We start from the raw sequence: 20,501 nt of genomic DNA on the forward strand, positions 1-20,501 counted from the left end.
GGAAATGTTTGTCACTGGGGGTTGGGTGAGGGAGTTTTTAGCAAAAAGCAAGACTTAAAGCGGTCCAGGTGCATAGCAGGCCTGATCTCCTATGGGAGAACCTATCTGTGGGTGTGGGTCCTGTGCCTCTCCCAGTGGGAGCTGGGCCCATGCCACGCAGAACAGCCAAAGTGCTCTTTTCTTGCTGCTTTTAAGATTCTCCCTTTATCTTTTTTTTTTAAACATTTTATTTATTTATCTTTAGAGGGGAAGGGAAGGAGAGAGGAAGAGAAACATCAATGTATGGTTGCCCTTCGTGCGTCCCCTGCTGGAAACTGGCCTTCAGGGTACTGGCCTGCAACCCAGGCATGTGCCCTGGCTGGGAATCGAACCGCGATTGTCTGGTTCGCAGGCCTGCGCTCAATCCACTGAGCTACACCAGTCAGGGCTTCTCCCTTTATCTTTAACCTTTGGCACTTTAATTATGATGTGTCTTGGTATGTGGTCTTTATTGCATCCAAGTTTGTGCTTCCTGGACTTGTATGTCCATTTCCTTCACCAAATTCAGGAAGTTTTCTTTCAACATTTTTTCAAGTAAGTTTTTAATTTCTTGCTCTTTCTCTTTTCCCTCTAGCATCCCTATGATTCAAGTGTTGGTATGTTTAAAGTTGTCCCAGAGACTTCTTACCCTATCCTCATTCTTTTGGAATTTTTCTTCTTCTTGCTGTTCCAATTGAATGTTTTTTTTTCTTACACTCCAGATCATTTATTTGATTCTCAGCTTCATCCATTCCACTGTTGATTCCCTGTAAATTGTTCTCTATTTCTCTTAATGTAACTATTATTTCTGTCTAGGTCTATTTTATGCTGTTGAAGTACCTACCCAATGAGTTTTTTGAGCATCCTAATAACCAATGTTTTGAACTCTGCATCTGATAGACTGCTTATCTTCCATCTGTTAATCCTTTTCAACAAAACAGAAATCCAGAAAAAATAACTAAACAAAATGGAGATAAGCAGTCAATTAGATGCAGAGCTCAAAACACTGGTTATTAGGATGCTCAAGATTCTGTTCTGTTCTTTCATTTGGGCCATATTTCTTTGTCTCCTTTTGGCAGCTACCCTGTGTTTGTTTCTGTGTATTAGGTAGAGCTACTTTCACTCCATCTTAGTAGTTTGGCCTAATGTAGAAAATCACAGCCATAACCTGGATAAGGTGGAACCTTAGGCAATCAGTGGGGTGGAGCAACCTGATTTGGTGTTGCTGCTCTGGGTCTGGGTCTGTGTGTGTGCAGGGAGAGCTCAAAAAGGGGAAATGGCCACTGCCTGCCCTCTGGTGTTTTGTTGGGGAAGAAACTGTCTCCAGGTACTTGACCTGCTGCCAGACACTTCAGTTTCTCCCCATATGCCACTGGTGCGCTTCAACCTCTTATCATAGTGCTGGAGCCCACAGGGAGTGAGCCTAAGTCTGTTGAGGGACCTTTAAGAGGAGATGCCTGAGAATCCTACAGTTTCTTCCACTACCCCAGTGGTTTTTACAGCCAGAAGTTAGAGGGATTATCTTCCTGTCACTGGAACCCTGGGCTGGGTGGTCTAGTATGGTGCTCGGATGCCTCACTCCTGAGGTGTACCTTTCAAATTTTATCCACCACACATGGGTGTGGGACTAGCCATTCCATGTTTCTGCCCCTCCTGTCCATCTGAATGAATGTGACTTATTTAACTCTTTAGTTGTCAGATTTGGAGTAGTTGTCAGATTTGGATACAGCTCAATTTTCTGATGGTTCTAGGCTATGGTTGTTTTGTAGTTCAGTTGTAAGTTTTACGAGGAGGTGAACTGTGTTTACCTATGCCTCTGCCTTGACTGGAAGTCCTATCTTTCATGTTTAAACATGCCTTTTCCATTGTATATCAAATATTTTGCAACGTATTGCTAACATGTTGATAGAGTCTTAAGATTTTGCTGTTGGTAAACATTCATGCAGTATGTATGTTTCTTTATATTTTAAAAATACGCTATTACCTCTTACTGTGTACCTCCTAAAAATATAGTTCAAGAAACAATTATAATGGATTGACAATGATTTATATGAAAAACATTGAATTTCAATACTATCATTTTTACTTCTCCAAAGTCAGTGTTCTATGATGGTATATCTATATTCAAAATTTGGTCAAAACATTTTAATAAATATATAACTATATATAATTTTAATGGTCTGTAAATGAGTATTGATAAATGGACTTGTCTGTTATCAGTAATATTTTCTTTATAATTTTAATCAGAACATGACTTCCTATTAATTATATATTTTAAAATACAAATTGGAGAATTTGCATTGTCTTATATAGTAATTGATTTAATCATACTCCATTTTTAACAATATGCTATGCTATTTTTGTACCATCAATTAATAAACAGTTTAGCTGTTCATGAACATTCAGTCAATATCCAAGGTTTTCAAAAATATAAAAATGCAATGCATTTTCCTTTGCATATAGATTTTTAAAGGTATCTTAAGGAACATTTGATAGTTTTCAAATATGTGTATTTAAAATAAATAAATTCTTTCCAAAAGTGTAGCACCAATATTTCTTGAAATATTCATGAATATTATAAAAATATCAAATTTATCTATTTTTATTCTTTTTCATTTAGTAGTTTGGTAAAAGAAAAATAAGTCTTTGTTTTACTTTCTAGATAACATGTGAGGTTAAATATTTTCATATATTTTATATGTATTGTTTTGTGATTTTCCTGTTCATAAATTTTTCTAGTTTTCGGTTAAGTTTTTTAATCTTATTTTCTTTATTACATTCTTTTCTTAAAAGTTCTTTGTCTCTTATATAGAGTTTAAATATTTTTTTCAGTCTGTTTCTAGGTTTTAAGAAATTGATTTCTGGTAGTCCTGCTTCACTGACCTGTCACCATCAGAGCTCCCTGTGACATGATTAATCACTTTCTGTTAGAAAAGAGAGCTCCAGCCAAGATGGAGGCATAGCTAGATATGCTTTGCTTCCTGGCACAACCAATTAAAAGACAAGAAAACAACTAGAACTGCCAGAAAAATCAAACTGTATGGAAGTCCGACGGAGTTAAAGAAGAAATATTAGAAATATTCATCCAGACTGATGTGCTGAAAGAACAGGTTACAACTCCAGAAAAAGAACTAAGTGACAAGGGAATAGGCAACATATCATCAGATGCAGAATTCAAAATACTGGTAATCAGGATGCTCACAGAAATTATTGAGTATGGAAACAAAATAAAGGAAGAAGTGAAGGCTATACAAAGTAAAATAAATACAAATGTTCAAGAAGCCAACAGTGAAGGGCTTGAAAACTGGGACTCAAACCAGTGATTTGGAACAAGCAAGAAATAAAACATTCAACTGGAACAAAATGAAAAAACAAGAATTCAAAAAACTGAGTAAAAGCTTAGGAACCTCTGGGCTAACTTTAAATATTCCAACATCTAAATCATAGGGGTGCCAGAAGGAGAGAAGGAAGTGCAAGAAATTGAAAACTTATTTGAAAAAGTATTGAAGGAGAACTTCCCTAATCTGGCAAAGGAGATAAACTTCCAAGAAGTCCAGCAAGCTCAGAGAGTCCCAAAGAACTTAGACCCAAAGAGAACACCAAGACACATCATAATTAAGTTACTCAGGATTAAAGATAAGGAGAGAATCTTAAAACAGCAAGAGAAAAAGAGACAGTTACCTACAAAGGTGTTCCCATAGAACTATCAGCTGATTTCTTAAAAGAAACCTTGTAGGCAAGAAACAGGTGGAAAGGAGTGTTCCTAGTCATGAAAGGCAAGGACCTCCATCCAAGATTACTCTATCCAGCAAAGCTGTCGTTTAGAAGGAAGCACAGATAAAATGCTTCCCAGATAAGGTCAAGTTAAAGGAGTTCATCATCACCAAGCCCTTATTTTATGAAATGTTTAATGGACTTATCTAAGGAAAAAAGATAAAAATGCCAACAGTATAATGACAATGAACTCACAATTATCAACAAGTGAACCTCAAAACAGAAATTGAGCAAACAACTAGAACAGGAAGGTTATCAGTGGGGAGGGAGTGAAGGGAGAATGGAAAATATACATGGAATAAGAAGCATAATTGGTAGGTACAAAATAGATAGGGGGATGTTAAGAGTAGTGTAGGAAGATGCCAAAGAGCTTATATATACAACTCATGGACATGAACTAAAGGGTGGGGAATGCTGGAGGGAAGTGGAATGGAGGGGGACAAGTATAGTAGCATAATCAATAAAATATATGTAAAAATTATTTCTGACATTGTTTTATAAAAGTGTTTAATATTACATAATCAAGTGAATTAGTCTGTGCCTTTATGATCCCTAACTTGTAAAATAGTTCTTCCTTATTCTATATACCCTATTGTCAGCAATGGGGTAGATTATCTAAACAGAAAATTGATAAAGAAATATCTCTCTTTAATGGCACTGTTGATATTTACAGAGGTTTCCATCCCCAAATAACAGAATATATTCTTCTCTATCACACATGAAACTTTCTCAAGCATAGACTTTATGTTGTGGCACAAAACTAGTCTCAATAAATTTAAGACTGAAATCATACCAAGCATATTCTCCATCTGTAAAGTTATAAAACTGAAAATGAACTGCAAAAAGAAAGTGGGAAAAACTGCTCCTATGTGAAGATTAAGCAACATGGTCCTGGTCAATAATGGGTCAATGAAGAAATAAAAGAAGCTATCAAAAGATGAGAATGATAATACAGTGTACCAAATATTGGATACAGCAAATGCAATACCAAGAAGGCAGTTCATGTCATTACCAGCCTACCACAAAACATCTCAAACAATCTAATATTTCCTCTTAAAGAACTAAAAAAAAAAATAAAGCTCAAATTCAGTAGAAAAAAGGAAATAAAAATGACTGCAGAATTAAATAAAATAGACAACAAAAAGACAATAGAAAACAATGAAACAGTTCTTTGAAAAGATAAATAAAACTGACAAAACTCTGCCTATACTAAGGAAAAAAGACTCTAAAAAATAAAATCAGAAGTGAAGGAGAAGTTACACAAAAATACAGAAGTTTATACAAAAATATTTTGGAAGGCTATCTGCCAAATTTAATAACCTAGGAGAAATAGACAATTCTTAGAAAGATATAAGAATTGGAGATGAAATATGAAGAATTGGAAAACCTAAATGGGCCATTCAGCACTAAGGAAATTAAAAGTCATCAAAAATCTTCCACAAAAAAAGTCCAATACCAGATGGCTTCACTAGTGAATTCTACCAATTATTCAGATACCAATTATTCAAAGAAAACTTTCAAAGTCTTCTAAAAATTGAATAAAATGCTCTAACTCATTTTATGAGGACAATATCTCCCATGAAGATAGATACAAAAGTCCTAAACAAAATACTAGCAAATTGAATACAAAGATCCATTAAAAGTATAGCATACTACAATCAAATGGGGTTCATCCCAGGATGGTTCAAGATATGCAAATCAATGTGATACACCAAACAAAATAAAATATAAAAATCATGTGATCATATAGATTCTAAAAAGCATTTGATAACCCACATTTATTTATGATGAAAACAATAATGTGTATACAAGAAACTACCTCAATAGAATTAAGGCCACATATGACAAACCATCAAGTGTTGTCTCATACTCAGTGGTGAAAACTGAGAAGCATGTAGTGACAAGAGTATAACATGGAGCCAGTATACGGATTTATGTAGATATAAAAATTAAGTAATATAATACTAAAGCAAGATGTTAAATGCACAATATGTATAATAATTACATAATGCACTTATTTAAAATGAAATTAAAATGGTAACAACATTTTTTATTAGGTTATGGTATAACAAGCTCTATTTTCCCTTTGAATTTTTCTATATTTTCAAGATTTTTCAAGATTTTTCAAAGAATAACAAATACAAGTAATGGTCATTGAAGAAACATAATTCTTAGGGTTCAGGAGAATACCATCTGCTGGGAAAAGTACCTATGGCCTAATATAAGCTTTTAAAAAGCTTATAAGCCAAAAGTACCTATGGCCTAATATAATCTTTTAAAAAATTATTTATTTTAATTGTTCAAGTACAGTTTTCTGTCTTTTACTCCCAGCCCACCCTCCTTAGTGTTTGTCCATGTGTTCTTTATACTTGTTCCTGTAAACCCTTCTTCCCCTTACCCCTCTGATCCCTGTCAACCTGTTTTCTATTTCAGTGTCTTTGGTTATATTTTGCTTGCTTATTTGTTTTGTTCATCAGGTTCCTCTTATAGGTGAGATCATATGGTATTTGTCTTTTACCACCTGGCTTATTTTACTCAGCATAATGCTTTCCAGTTCTATCCATGATGTTACAAAGGGTAGGAGCTCCTTCTTTCTTTCTGCTGCATAGAATTCCATTGTGTAAACGTACCATAGTTTTTGGACCCATTCATTTACTGATGGGCAGCTAGGTTGCTTCCAGCATTTGGCTATTGTAAATTGTGCTGCTGTGAACATTGGGGTGCATGAGTTCTCTAATATAAGCTTTTTAAAATAAACCAGATGGTGGGAAAACAAAACCTATGTAGAAAAGAGAGGTCAAATCTTATAATGGAATTGATAGGTACTTTGAAAAATAATGGTGTCAATGGGGATGAGGAACATAAATGTGTGTGTTGATTCAAAGGAGGCAAAATGTATTTTACCCCAAAATATTTGTTTTATTTAAATTTAGTATTCTACTACTAGATATTAGATACCTTATTCTCCACTAAAATAGAGAAGTTACTAAGAGAGAGATAAAGGATTTTCCTTTTTCACTCAATTTGGCTTTTGGTGTTGACCAAATAGAGATACAGAATACAAGGAAGACATTTTGATTTTATGAATTAAGATTAATATTTATAAACTTTTTAGAAACTGTCTAAGCATTTGTTATATAAACACATTACTATTGAGTACTATGACATATTTAAAATATCTTTACTCCTTCATCCCCAAGTACCAGAAAATAACTTGGAAACATACTTTTTCTTATGCTTTAAAACAACCAGTAAAACCAAAAAGACACAAAGCAAATAACTTTTGTTTCATTAGACTCAAAGGAATAAAAATGGGTATATTAAAATTTGAATTTAAAAAAGAATGAATAGGCACCCTATCTTCAAAGTTACCATTAATCACCAGCTTAATACACTACACAGAATGTGTCCAGCTCTTTCTGTTTAGTAAAAAGAAATATATATATATATATATATATATATATATACACACACACACACACACACACACATAGTAACCATGGTGACTAAGAAATCTCAGTGTGTGTGCTTTTATATGATTACTCTTCATAATAACAATATAATTAATATACCAAAAAATGAAAGGGGAGGAGGAAGATGATACCTGTGGGGATATATATCATGTGACCACTACAGAATAAGTCCAGCACTGTACTGTAATAGTCACATGAATGAACACATGCAAAAAATTGCATAAAATGCACAAAATTTATTTAAAACTGGTGAAGCCTGAATACAGTAAGTGGATTGTAGCAATGTCAAAATTCTTGTTTTGATATTGTACTATACAATATGTTACCCTTGGGTGCAACTGGTATGTGGGATCTTTGTGTACTAGTTTCTACAACTGCATGTGAATCTATAATTATTACAAAATAAAGAAATCAAAGTTATTCATCAATATAGTATAAAGTAAAAGTTAACACTTGTCACAACAAAACCTGGAAATTCCTGAATCCTTGAAATGAAAGCCAGGGGCTATACAAACAAAATACGGGTTCATCAGCAACTATAGAGCAACAGTAGAGTGAAACAGATTTTCAAATCAAGGCTTAGTCAATAAACTGGCAACTATTAGAGGAGGGATTGTTGCTAACCTACTCAACAATCTCATTTGCTAGAGTAAGCTTTTTTATCTCGGAAGGATAACCTAAAAGGCACAGTCCAGGATGAAGGGGTCAGGGTGAAATAGTTAAGACTCTCATAAAACAGGCTAATGACCAGTTAAATTCTATAAGAGGAGATACTTAACTTCACATCTCCATGCCGCATTAGTTTGATTATTTGACTCTCCAGTCAATTAGTTCAAAAAACCCATTCAGTAAAAAGCTATTAAACCAGTTATGCATGTAAGTGGAATGGATAAAAATACAGTTGTAATAGAAAAATAATTAGTGATTAATTAATTAGGGTTCTATTTCCATTGCAATCATTAAAATTTTCCCTCACTTTTTGCTACTTCTGTCTTAAGTCAATAAAGGGCCTTGAAAAATGATATGTTTTTATGAGAAATTTTTAAAAAATATGCATATCATTACATCCCTGGGGGTACTGCAGGAAGGCAAATTCCTATTCAGTATAAATGTTTTACCATTCAGACTTGATCAAAGATGAAGTCAGCTCTCTTTTGAATATAGTGCACCTTCTTTTTCTGAATGTGTTTAATCACAGATGCAAATGTTCAATCATAGCAAAAGTATAAATTTGGCCTGGAGAATTAAAAATTAAATATGTAGACTGAATCAAAAAGTATCCTTTTTAACTGATGTATTTTAAGAGAACTTCATAGCTGGATGAGCTAAGTAATCATCTATTAATTCTAAACCCAAACTGCTTTTGAAAATGAGGCAAAAGAGGTCCGGCTGTATTAATGGTACAGCTCAAAATAGAGTCCACCCCTTTTTATGAATTATGTAACACTTTACAGAATGACTTTACCTAGGTTACCTCATCTGATTTTTATGGCATACCTACAAAGTGACCAAAGGAATCACTCTGACTCCTATTTATACTCCTTAGGAAAAGGGCACTTAATAATTTATAGAACGCATCGCAGTGACCTAGCAGAACCAGCGTTGGATCCAGCATTTCCCAGGCACAGCCTTTTCTCGGTTGTGCCCTGCTTCCCAACAGGAGCAGTACTGGCAGCTCATGGCGGGCAGCTTGATGGCTTTCCACAGGCTCACTTTTTCCCTTGTCCAGTTACCACGACACTTTTTTCATTGCAGAGTGATTTTTTTTTTAACAAGCAAGTAGTATTTATTGGGTCACATTTATTTCTCTTAAAATATTCAGCTAAATTTTGGGGCATAACTTATTATCCTTTAACTCACAGAGAAATGCCAAATTTAAAAAAATGCAAAATTACTATTTTGATCTTGAATAGAAATTATATAAGGAAACAAAATATCTCTTGAAAAATATTTAAATTATACTTTTTCTCATGCATATATATAATATACCTGGAAATAAAGTTCGTTGCCACATCTTGCTTTAATTAATCAATCCATCTAATATACCAATTGACATGGACTTGAGCAGTATTTGACAACTCAGTATTTTTAATCAGACCTTCTTTTTATTAACTATATTGAGTTCTGGTTGATTTACAAAAAGCTGTACATATTTAATGTATACAACTTGATGAGTTGAGTTTGGAGATAGGCATCCACCGGTGGGCCTATCACCATGACCTATGCCATAAACATATCCATCACTTCCAATAGCTTCTTCCTGTCAATAGTAGTACTAGTAGTATTTGTGATAAGAACATTACACATAAAATCTACTATCTTATCAAAATTTTAAGTAACAATAGAGTATTGTTAACTGTGGCGTTATGCTAAACAGCAGGTCTCTGGGACTTACTCATCTTGCCTAACTGTACCCCTGTGACTAGTACCTCCCTCTTTTCCCAAGGAAGGGTTTATTCTTAAGTCACAAGTTGTACATATACATCCAGCATCTACAGAATAACCCACTGCTGACTTAATAGATCTGACCTTGGTCAGTGTGGCTTGGTTGGAGTGTCATCCTGTGTACCAAAATATCACCAGGTTTGATTCCCTGTCAGGGCACATACCCAGGTTGAGGGTTCAATCCCCAGTCAGGGCACACATAAGAAGGGAACCAATTGATGTTTTTCTTTCTCTCTTTCTAAAAGCAATAAAAATGTTCTCAGGTGAGGATAAAAAATTTAATATAATTACTATTCAATATATGTTTGATGTGGTTTATCTTCAGTTTTCTTCTATGCTTTCTATGAGCTCATTGACTAGATCAAGGCATTTAGTCTTAGAACTATCCACTTGCCTATTCATCCAGAACTCATTTATGTTGAAAGAATAATGAAGCCTCTGGTTCACTGATATGATTTATAAAGCATCAAGGAGATTACAATAACTTATCACTGTGTAGCAGTTTTTCTCTGTGCACATGTCAACTTCTTTTGAGGTAATACTTTATCTTTTTTTCCTAAATGACAGGAAACTTTAGAAGAATGAATATACAAAAATACTTTGTTGATTGAAAGCCAATCTCATTTTTATATGCTAGATTAAGAGGATAACATTTTTTAATTTTCAGTTAACCATAAATGCATGGGATTTATGTCACTAATGTCACCAATTCTGATGACATGGTCAAGAGTGTTGGGACTTTAGTGTCAGGGGTCCATAATAATACTTCACATTTGGAGGAAAAAACTTTCAAAAGTTTACTTTGAAGTGTATGGCAAATCAAATTACACTTTAAAAAGTATTGTTTAGTGCTATTCTAGGGAAGACAATGGTACAAACACATAGTGTTATACAAAGGTAAGTCCAATGCATAATTAATTATAACATCCCAATTTGTAAAATTTTCACTATACTCACAATAATTAAACATTATGATGCTGACAATATCTCTAAATTGAATTTGATACATGTTCAATTTGGAGAGGAATCCATGTGTTCCACAAAACCTAGAAACATCTGAGTATGAAACCCTCAATGTACACTTTGAACTTGCTAATTGACAAGTTATTTCAATGCACATAGGTGATTAAGGAAAATAATTATCAGAAGTATTTAAGTAGACACATCAATTAAGTAGATATATAAGAGTATGTTCTCCAGCCAGATCAACATCTAAATTTACATTTTGATTTTCAAATGAGAATATAGCTGACATAAATTTGCTTACCTATTTATCTAAGTTGCTCATTCCAAATGTCATGTCATTCAAGAAATAAATTTTGAAACCTAGTTATATACATATAATTTTAACCAAGAAATTAAACATTTTTAGCTATAAAATTTAAGTGTGTGTGTGTGTATATATCTATATATATATGTGCAAAATTACTATTTTGATCTTGAATAGAAATTATATAAGAAAACAGACAAAATATCTATTGATATGTATATAAAATAACTTTAGTTATATTAGAAGACTTAAATATGTATTATGTACTTTTCATAAGCCATTTTTTGTAGTCTGTATCCCTGTTATATAATATAGAAAATAAGCAAGTTATTAAGCAAACATTTTAGTTTACATTCAATCAAATGAAAATATGAGTCAGTAGGACATGTACTTTTTTTGGAAGATGTAGATATCAGTAATCAAAGACAACATTTGTAAATATTTAAGCACCCAGTATAGGAGCACCTAAATATCTAAGGCAAATATTAATAGACATTAGGGGAGAAATAGGCAGCAGTACGATAATGTTAGGAGACCTTAATTCCCCACTATATCAATGAGTAGATCATGTAGACAGTAAGAAAACATCAGCCTTACAAGACAAGTTTAACCAGATGGACTTAAGAGATATGTACCATATATACAAGAGCTATGTGCCAATCATACCATTCAGAAGCAATGGAATATACATTCTTCTCAGGTGCAAATGAAAGAAATCTCCAAAATAGATTACACAATTAGTTCACAAAACAAGTCTTAACAAATATAAGATTGAAAGAATAATAAGCATTTTTCAACTACAGTGATATAAAACTAGAAATCAATTATGAAAATAAAACTGATAAGTTCACAAAAACATGATTAAATAGCACGATGCAGATGAGCCAAAAAAGGAATCATGAAAAATTTAAAAATATCTTGACACAAAAATGGAAATACAAAACACTAAAACTTATGGAATGCTGCTAAAGCAGTTATAAGACACAACAATAAATGACAAAAATAAAAAAGAAAATCTCAAATTAGAATGTTACCTTACAACTTAAGGAATTAGAATAAGAAGAAATTAAGCCCCAAGTTAGTAGAGAAAGGAAATGAAAGAGAGAGCAGAAATAAACCAAATAAACATAAAGTAGCTAAACGAAAATTGACAAACCTGTAGCCAACCTCACCAAAGACATACAGGATTCAAATGAATAGGATTAGAAAGGAAGATATGTTACAACTGACACCACAAAATTGCCAAAGATCAGATGAGATTACTGAGAACAATTATATACCAACAAATTAGACAACCTAGAAGAAATTCCTGAAAACAACCTACTCAAGACTGATTTATGAACAAAATTAGGAAGAAAATATGAACAGAATGATTAATACTAAGGTGAATGAATCAGTAATCAAAAACCTTCTGACAGACCAAGTCCAGGACCAGATGGACTCACTGATGAATTCTACTAAAGATGTAAAGGAGAATTCATAACTATCCTTCCCAAACACTTTCAAACTTATTTAAGAGTCCAGTATTACCCTGATACCAAGATTGAAAAGAATATATATACCCCTATGTTCATTGCTGCATTACTTACAATAGCCAAGATCTGGAAACAGCACAAGCACCCATCAGTAGATGAGCAGATAAAACAGTTGTGGTACATTACACAATGGAATACTACTCAGCCATAAAAAAGGGGAATCTTACTCTTTGTGACAGCATGGATGGACTTGGAGATTTTTATGCTAAGTGAAATAATCCAGTCAGAAAAAGACAAATATGGTCTTCTATGTGGAATCTAATGAACAGAATAAACTGATGAACAAAATAGAAACAAAGGCATGGTAGACTGGATGAAAGGTGAAGGGATTGAGCAAAAGGATGTATATAAAAGATATATATGTGTATATGTATATATGTGTGTGTGTGTATCATACACAGATAACTGTGGAGAGAGCTGGAGAGGAAAGGGGTAAGAGGGGTAGGAGGTAGATGGACATGGGCAAAGACTTTGCTTGGCATGGTGGGTGCACAATCCTGTGCACAGATGATTTTTTGTTGAGTTATACACTTGAAACCTATATGATTTTGTGAACCCATGTTACCCCAATATATACAATTTAAAAAATGATGGCCAATATCTCTAATAAACATAAATGCAAAAATTCTCAACAAATATTAGTGAAGCCAATTTAACCATGCATTAAAAGGATCATACACCAAGGTCAAGTGGGATTTATTCCAAGGATACAAGGGATGTAACATCAGCTAAATAATCAATATGACCTACCACATTAATAAAGGCTAAAAACCTTATGGTAAACTGGATATAGAAAAAGCACCTGAAAAATTCAATGTGCATTTAATGATAAAAACTCAAAAAAAGTAGATATACAGGCATGTACCACAAGGTAATTAAGGGCATATATTACAAGCCCTGAGTTAAAAATCATACTCAGTGGTGAAAAGCTGAAAGCTTTTTCTTTAATATTAAACAAGAAAAGGATGATTACTTTAACCACTTCTATTCAACACAGTAGTGCCAGTTCTGGCTAGAGCAATTAGTAAATAAAAATAACCCAGAAAGCACTGGAATAGAAGCAGAACTGTCACAATATTCAGATGATGTATTATATGTAGAAAACCCTAAATACTTCTGTTTGGGTGAAGTCATCAATGAGTTCAGCAAAATTGTAGGATACAAAGTCAATGTGCAAGAATCTTTCATTTCCATATGCTATTAATGAACTTTCAGAAAGATAAGAAAAGATCCCATTTACAATGCATCAAAATGAATTAAAAACCTAGGAATAAATTTAAACAAGTGAAAGATCTGTACGATGATAATAATAAGACTGATTGATCAAAGAAATGAAGACAAATAAATGGAAAGATATTCCATGCTTATGCAGTAAAAGATTGGAAATTGTTAAAATTTCTATACTAATCTTAAAGGTCTAAAGATTCAGTGCAATTCATATGAAAATTTCAATGGCATTTTCCACAAAAATAGAATAAACAATTCTAAAATTTGTGGAGCACAAAAAAACCTGATTAACCAAAGCAATCTTGAGAAAGAGAACAAAGCTGGAAGCATCACACTCCCTGGCTTCAAACTATGTTATAGGGCTAGAGTAATCAAAACAGTGTGGTACTGGAATTAAAATGGACATGCAGATCAATAGAACAGAGTAAAGAACCCAGAAATACCTGTGACTATATAATCAGTGAATTTACTTCAAAGTTGTTCAGAATATAAAATGAGGAAAGCAGTTTGTTTCAATAAATGGTGTTGTAAAAATTGGACAGCCCCATGCAAAGAATAAAATAGGACCCCTATTTTTTACCACACATAAAAAGGAACTCAAAATGGATTAAAAAACTTGAATGTAAGACCTGAAATCAGAAAACTAGAGGAAACATAGGTAGTATGCTCCCTGACATCTCTCTTGGTGATTACACACACACACACACACACACACACATATATATATATATATATATATATATATATATATATATATATATATATATATATATCAAAATATGTATATTTGGATTTGACACCAAAAGCAAAGGCAACTAAAAATAAACAAAAATGTAAGACAATATCAAACTAAAAAGCTTCTACAGAACAAAGGAAATACAAAACAAAATGAAAAGTGTAGCCAATATGAGAAAACATAAAAAATATAAAGTAGAAATACCATATGATCTAGCAGTTCCACTATAGGTATTTAGCTGAAGGAAATGAATATACTGATTCAAAAAGATGGAGGTACCCCATGTTCCTTGCAACATTATTTATAATAGCCAAGACACAGAAAAAACATTTGTATTAATGGATGAATTCATAAAGAAAATGTAAGATGTATAAATGTACATACAGGAATATTATTCAGCCATAAAATCAGTAAAGTCTTGTCACTTGTAACAACATGCAAGTGCCAGGATAACTATAATTTCAAAAATTTAGTTGGGGAAAACACTCTTTGGTAAATTCATTAAATTGTCTCCTCACATCCAGCTTATCCATCGACTGCAACTTAGTCCACCAGCCTCATGTTCAATTTACTCCCTTTTATACATGTAATAGATGTGGGTCATTCCGGTCTCCAGCACTTTATATTAGCTCTCTATGACCTATGTCCTTATTATTTCTGGAGATATTTACGCAGGTGACTCCTTTCATATTTAAGGTTGCTGCTCAAATATCATCTGCTGATGATATAAAGTATAACTGACTTAGTTTTAAGAAGCCACCCTCAGACAAAGGTTTAATCTCCAAATATACAAAGAACGTGGGCGACTCCACTCTAAGAAGACAAGCAACCCAATAAAAAAGTGGGCAAAGGACTTGAACAGACATTTCTCCAAGGAGGACATACAGAGGACCAGGGACACATGAGAAGATGCTCAGTATCACTAGCTATCAGAGAGATGCAAATTAAAACCACAATGAGATACCACTTTACACTGGTCAGAATGGCCACCATAAACAAAGCAACAAACAACAAGTGTTGGAGAGATTGTGGAGAAGAGGGGACCCTAATCCATTGTTGGTGGGATTGCAGACTGGTACAACCACTGTGGAAAACAGTATGGAATTTTCTAAAAAAACTAAAAATGGACCTGTCTTTTGATCCAGTAATTCCACTGCTGGGATTATATCCTAAGAACCCTAAAACACCAATCAAAAAGAACCTATGCACCCAATGTTCATAGCAGCACAATTTACAATAGCCAAGAGGTGGAAGCAAGCTAGGTGCCCATCAGTAAATGAATGGATCAAAAAATTATGGTACATATACACAATGGAATTCTATGCAGCAGAGAGAAAGAAAAGGAGATCCTACCCTTTGCAACAGCATGGATGGAACTGGAAAGCATTATGCTGAGTGAAATAAGCCAGGTGGTGAAAGACAAATACCATATGATCTCACCTTTAACAGGAAGCTAAACAACGAAACAAGCAAGTGAGCAAAATAAAAACAAAGATACTGAAATAGAGAACAGGGGGACAGTAACCAGAGGGGAGAGGGGAGGGAACTTCAGGGGAGAAGGGGAAAGATTTACAGGAACTAGTATAAAGGACACATGGACAACAACTAAGGGGGTGGGGTGGAAATGGGAGGGAGGTGGGGGGCATGGGAGTGGGCTGGGATGGGAGTAAAAGACAGAAAACTGTACTTGAACAATAATTAAATAAATTTTAAAAAAAGAAGCCACTCTCAAATTTCCATTGGCTACTCTTATCATTTCCTATTCCATTTATAGAATTTACATAAATATGTTTTATAAAATGTCTTTATATAGTTAATAATTCATATTGTGACTTCATGGGACTTTAATTTCAATGAGGAGAAAGAACATGTCAGACTTTAAGTCTGTTTCCCAGGGCTTGAAATGGTGGATGAAGAGCTCAAATATTAATGGTAAACAAATAAATAAGGAAGCTTTGAAAATAACATCTTTTATGAACCATTCTTTAGAAAATGCTTGCTTTGTGAAGTTTTGTAAAATAAATCAGATGGTTTATATTTTTGTGTTAGATCATCACTTTAACCTTAATCTCTGACATGTAATCATTTATATTACCCCAGAGTTCTGTGAGCAGGTGCTTTTTTTGTTTAAATATTTACTAATAAAGATATATGGTTTTAATTATAGTTTCTAAAACAAATTAGAATTAAAATACTTATAAAATATATTTGTAATTTATTTTAGCCAAAGCTATTTAAGATATTAAATCTGGGTTAAACTGATTATTTGTGCACAAGTGGTGCAAACGTTTTATACCCTGAAGGCTTAAACCTTAGAACTTCCCTGTTGTGTTTCTCTTGCCTTCTTCATTGCCTTTGGATTATGTTGTCCATCTCAAATTTATATAAGCTAGATTTCTAAGAGAAGGATATGATATGTAATAAGTTGCATCATGATAATATGTATGTGTACACAAACATACATGCATGTAATAAACTACATCAGGTTGAAAATTTGATGAGTTTTGTCATACATGCAACTATGGAACCAGGGCTTCAATCTAGGGAATGAGCATCTCCATCCTCCACAAAAACCTTCCCATGGCCATTCTGTCCTCACTGCTTCTGGCCTGAGGCAACCATTTATTTTTGTCTTGACAGATCTGCATTCCCTAGAGTTTTATATAAGTGGAATGATGTTTTATTTTAATATAAATATTCTAAGTAAAATAAGCATATCAATCCATTTTGCAGGAATCAGTAATGTTTGTTTTTGTTTTTGATTTCTAGGTATTTTTTTAAATGGTTAATGTTCTGTTATGTAGATATACTATACTGATATTCTTTTTTCTTCTTTTTTACTCTGACTAAAGCTCTCATGAGCATTTGTATACAAATCTTTGTGCTTTTATTTCTCCTGAAGTAATACCTAGAGCCTTAAAATACCGGAATCTAGAGTAGAAAATATAGAGTTGAAAAATTCGATATATAATTGTCTGTAATTGACAGAATACCTACACAGAGTAGCAGAGTGGAATCACAAACATGAGTAACACTGACCAACAACTTGGCTTAATTGATGGTTATACAATAGAATATTTCACTTTTGGGCATAATATACAAGGCAACTTTCTCCAAATTAGATCATCTGCTTAAATTTAAGGGATTGAAATGGACATCCAGTATGTTCTCTAATCAAAGGGAATTAAGTAAGAAATCAATAACAGAAGGAAACTTGGGAAATTCTCAAATATTTGGCAACCTACACAGCCCTAAATAACCCATGGGTCAAAAGAGAATTCAATAAGGAGAATATGTTTTGAACTGAATTAATGTAAAAATACAACATCGAATCTAGTGACAATCAAGTAAAGCAGGCTTAGAGGGAAATTTATAGCTTTAAACTTTTATATTAAAGAAGGTTCATGTATTAATAAACAAATCCTCCATCTTTAAACTAAACACATAAATCAGTAAAACAGATCAAATTAAACCAAACTCAAAATGATAAAAATAAGTGAAAAATCAATGATATAAAAAGAGAAAAGCAAGAGAATCAATAAAACAAAATTGGCAAAGATCAACACATATGCATCTTTAACTAGACTGGCCCTGAAAAAAAAACAGAAAATAACCAAAGTCATGAATGAAAGATGACATACAGGATTGGGTCCAAGAGGGTGTTATAGGAAGACCCACCCAACGCTCTGCCTTATCATTCAGAGCTGAAGGAGAAAAATTTTAGTAACAAAAACTAAAAGCTGGTCACCATTAAACCAGCTTTGTAAGAATTGTGAAAGGGTCTTACTTAAACAGCAAAAAAATGGGCCGGGTGCCAAACTCATTTTCAGTGGGGGCCACATCGGCCTTGCGGTTGCCTTCAAAGGAATGTAACTTTAGGACTGTATGAATGTAACTACTCCTTAACTAGAGGAAAGGAGGTGATGCTGCCACTGGGTAGAAACAAGGTGCCTAGAGGATAAAAGAAGGCGGAGGGCCAGATTCGGGCCACGTGCCTTGTGTTTGCCACCTCTGGAATAGGGCATTATAGAAATAAAATAATATGTAAAAAAGTATCACTGGTAAAGGCAAATATAAGGACAATGAATTTGTCACTTAAAAAGCTGGTGTGACAGTTAAAGGGCAAAAGCAGCACTATCAATTGTAACTGCTAGAAATAGTTGAGGAACTAGCCAAAACAAAAAAGATGTAGAATATGATATAAACATATAAGAAGGAGTAAAAACATAGTATGCGTTGGAATTTAAAAAGCTACCGATCAGCTTAAAACATGCTGCCAAATGTACGTAGGTTGACAGGTGAATGTCATGGTAACAACAAACCCAAAACCAATCGAGATACATAAATTCAGAGAAAGGAACCAAACACAACACCTACATATACACACACAGCAGATCACAAGGGAGGAGACCAAGAGTAGAAAAGTGCAACAGAAGAAACGGCAACAAAAAATTTAACAATTGGAGATACATACTTTATTGGTAATTAAAGTGAAAATGGGCTAAATGCTCCAATCAAAAGAGATAGGCTAGTCTTTTTAGCATGATTAAAAAGACAAAGCCATGGACATGCTACCTACAAGAGACTCGCTTCAGATGGAAGGCAGCATGGAGACTGAAAGTGAAAGAACAAAGAGAGGTAGTTCATGCAAATGGAAACCCAAAGAGAGCCGCGGTCGGTCACTACGGTTGTATCGGGAACAGGGGACCCAAACCAGCCTGCACCACCCGTTACCGAAGATCACTGCGCTGTCCTGGCGGTGCTTAGTTCCTAATTCTCAACCCTCCCCTGAGCAGGTAAAAGCGCCGCAATTACAGACACTGTTCTCAGAGAAATGTTAATCCCAAACTAAGGCCTAAATACAGAAAAGGCAGTTCCTGATGCGGGGGTTTCAAAGGAGAATTCTGGGGGTTACTGCAGAGAAAAGAGCTTGAAAATCAGGTTTTGTTGTAGCTCTGGTCCTGGGCCTCCCTCTTTCCCATTCTCCCCTCCTTCTCATCCCTGAAAACTAGCTTTCCAGTATCTAAATGAAAATTCAGGCATAAAGTTTATGGATAAATAAAAATATTTAGAATGGAGAAAATGCAAAAATCATTTGTGTGTGTGTGTGCTATGGGATAAATAAAATGGTGTGGGGAGAAAACACTCATTGTGAGAAATCACTTGGGTGAGCTGAGAAATCACTTGAGTGCCCACTGGCTCTGTCCTCTGTGACCCTCCATCTTCAGATCCCGTGCACAGAAGGTTTCTACAGAAGAAAACATGCCACACTAAATAAATATGGAGAAGTTGCAACATTTTCTTTCACTGTTTCAGTCCTCACCTACATACGTATTTGACAATATCAGTGATTATACAAATCTACAGAAGTTATACTTACCAGGCTAGTAATAAAGTATTTAGAAATACACCCTGAAGAGTTTTGCAGTCTCTCTAGGGAACAGGCAAACCTGTCTCTGGGTGAGTAGTTCACAAGCTGTTATGAATTTCTCCTCTTTCCCACCATTACTCTGCTCTGACACCAAGGTTATCTTTCTGGGATGTATAGGAAATCATTCTTTGCTTAAAACGTCTTCAGGAAGTCCTATGACAGCAGGATATGGTTCAAACTGTTGAGCATACAGAACTTTATCCTCAAGCTCTGATACATCTTAATTTAACCTGGCTTCATTTTATGTGTCAAGCTTACAATATGTCCTTGTCATGATGAGCATCTCCTTACTCAGAGAGTATGTTGTATTCTTAATGTGTCTCTTGCACATTTTCTCTTCTTTTGCATTTATCTCTAACTCCTGTTCCCCTTACATACACATAATTAATTCAAATTTCCCTTATTCTGATGTGTTGTTTCCTAACTCACAGGGAAAAAGTGGATTTTTAAATGGTTTTATCACAGAATTTTATACCCTTTTTAATTAAACTCTTACCAGGTTTTTATTACATTTGCTTGTGAATACATAGGCCTCCAACATTGTATGGTATTGCAGAGGAGGGACTACGTGTTAACCAGACCCTCTTGTACT

Source organism: Artibeus jamaicensis, unplaced genomic scaffold (assembly GCF_021234435.1).
Source record: "Artibeus jamaicensis isolate MK-2021 breed Jamaican fruit bat unplaced genomic scaffold, CSHL_Jam_final contig_3243, whole genome shotgun sequence".
NCBI lineage: Eukaryota > Metazoa > Chordata > Mammalia > Chiroptera > Phyllostomidae > Artibeus > Artibeus jamaicensis.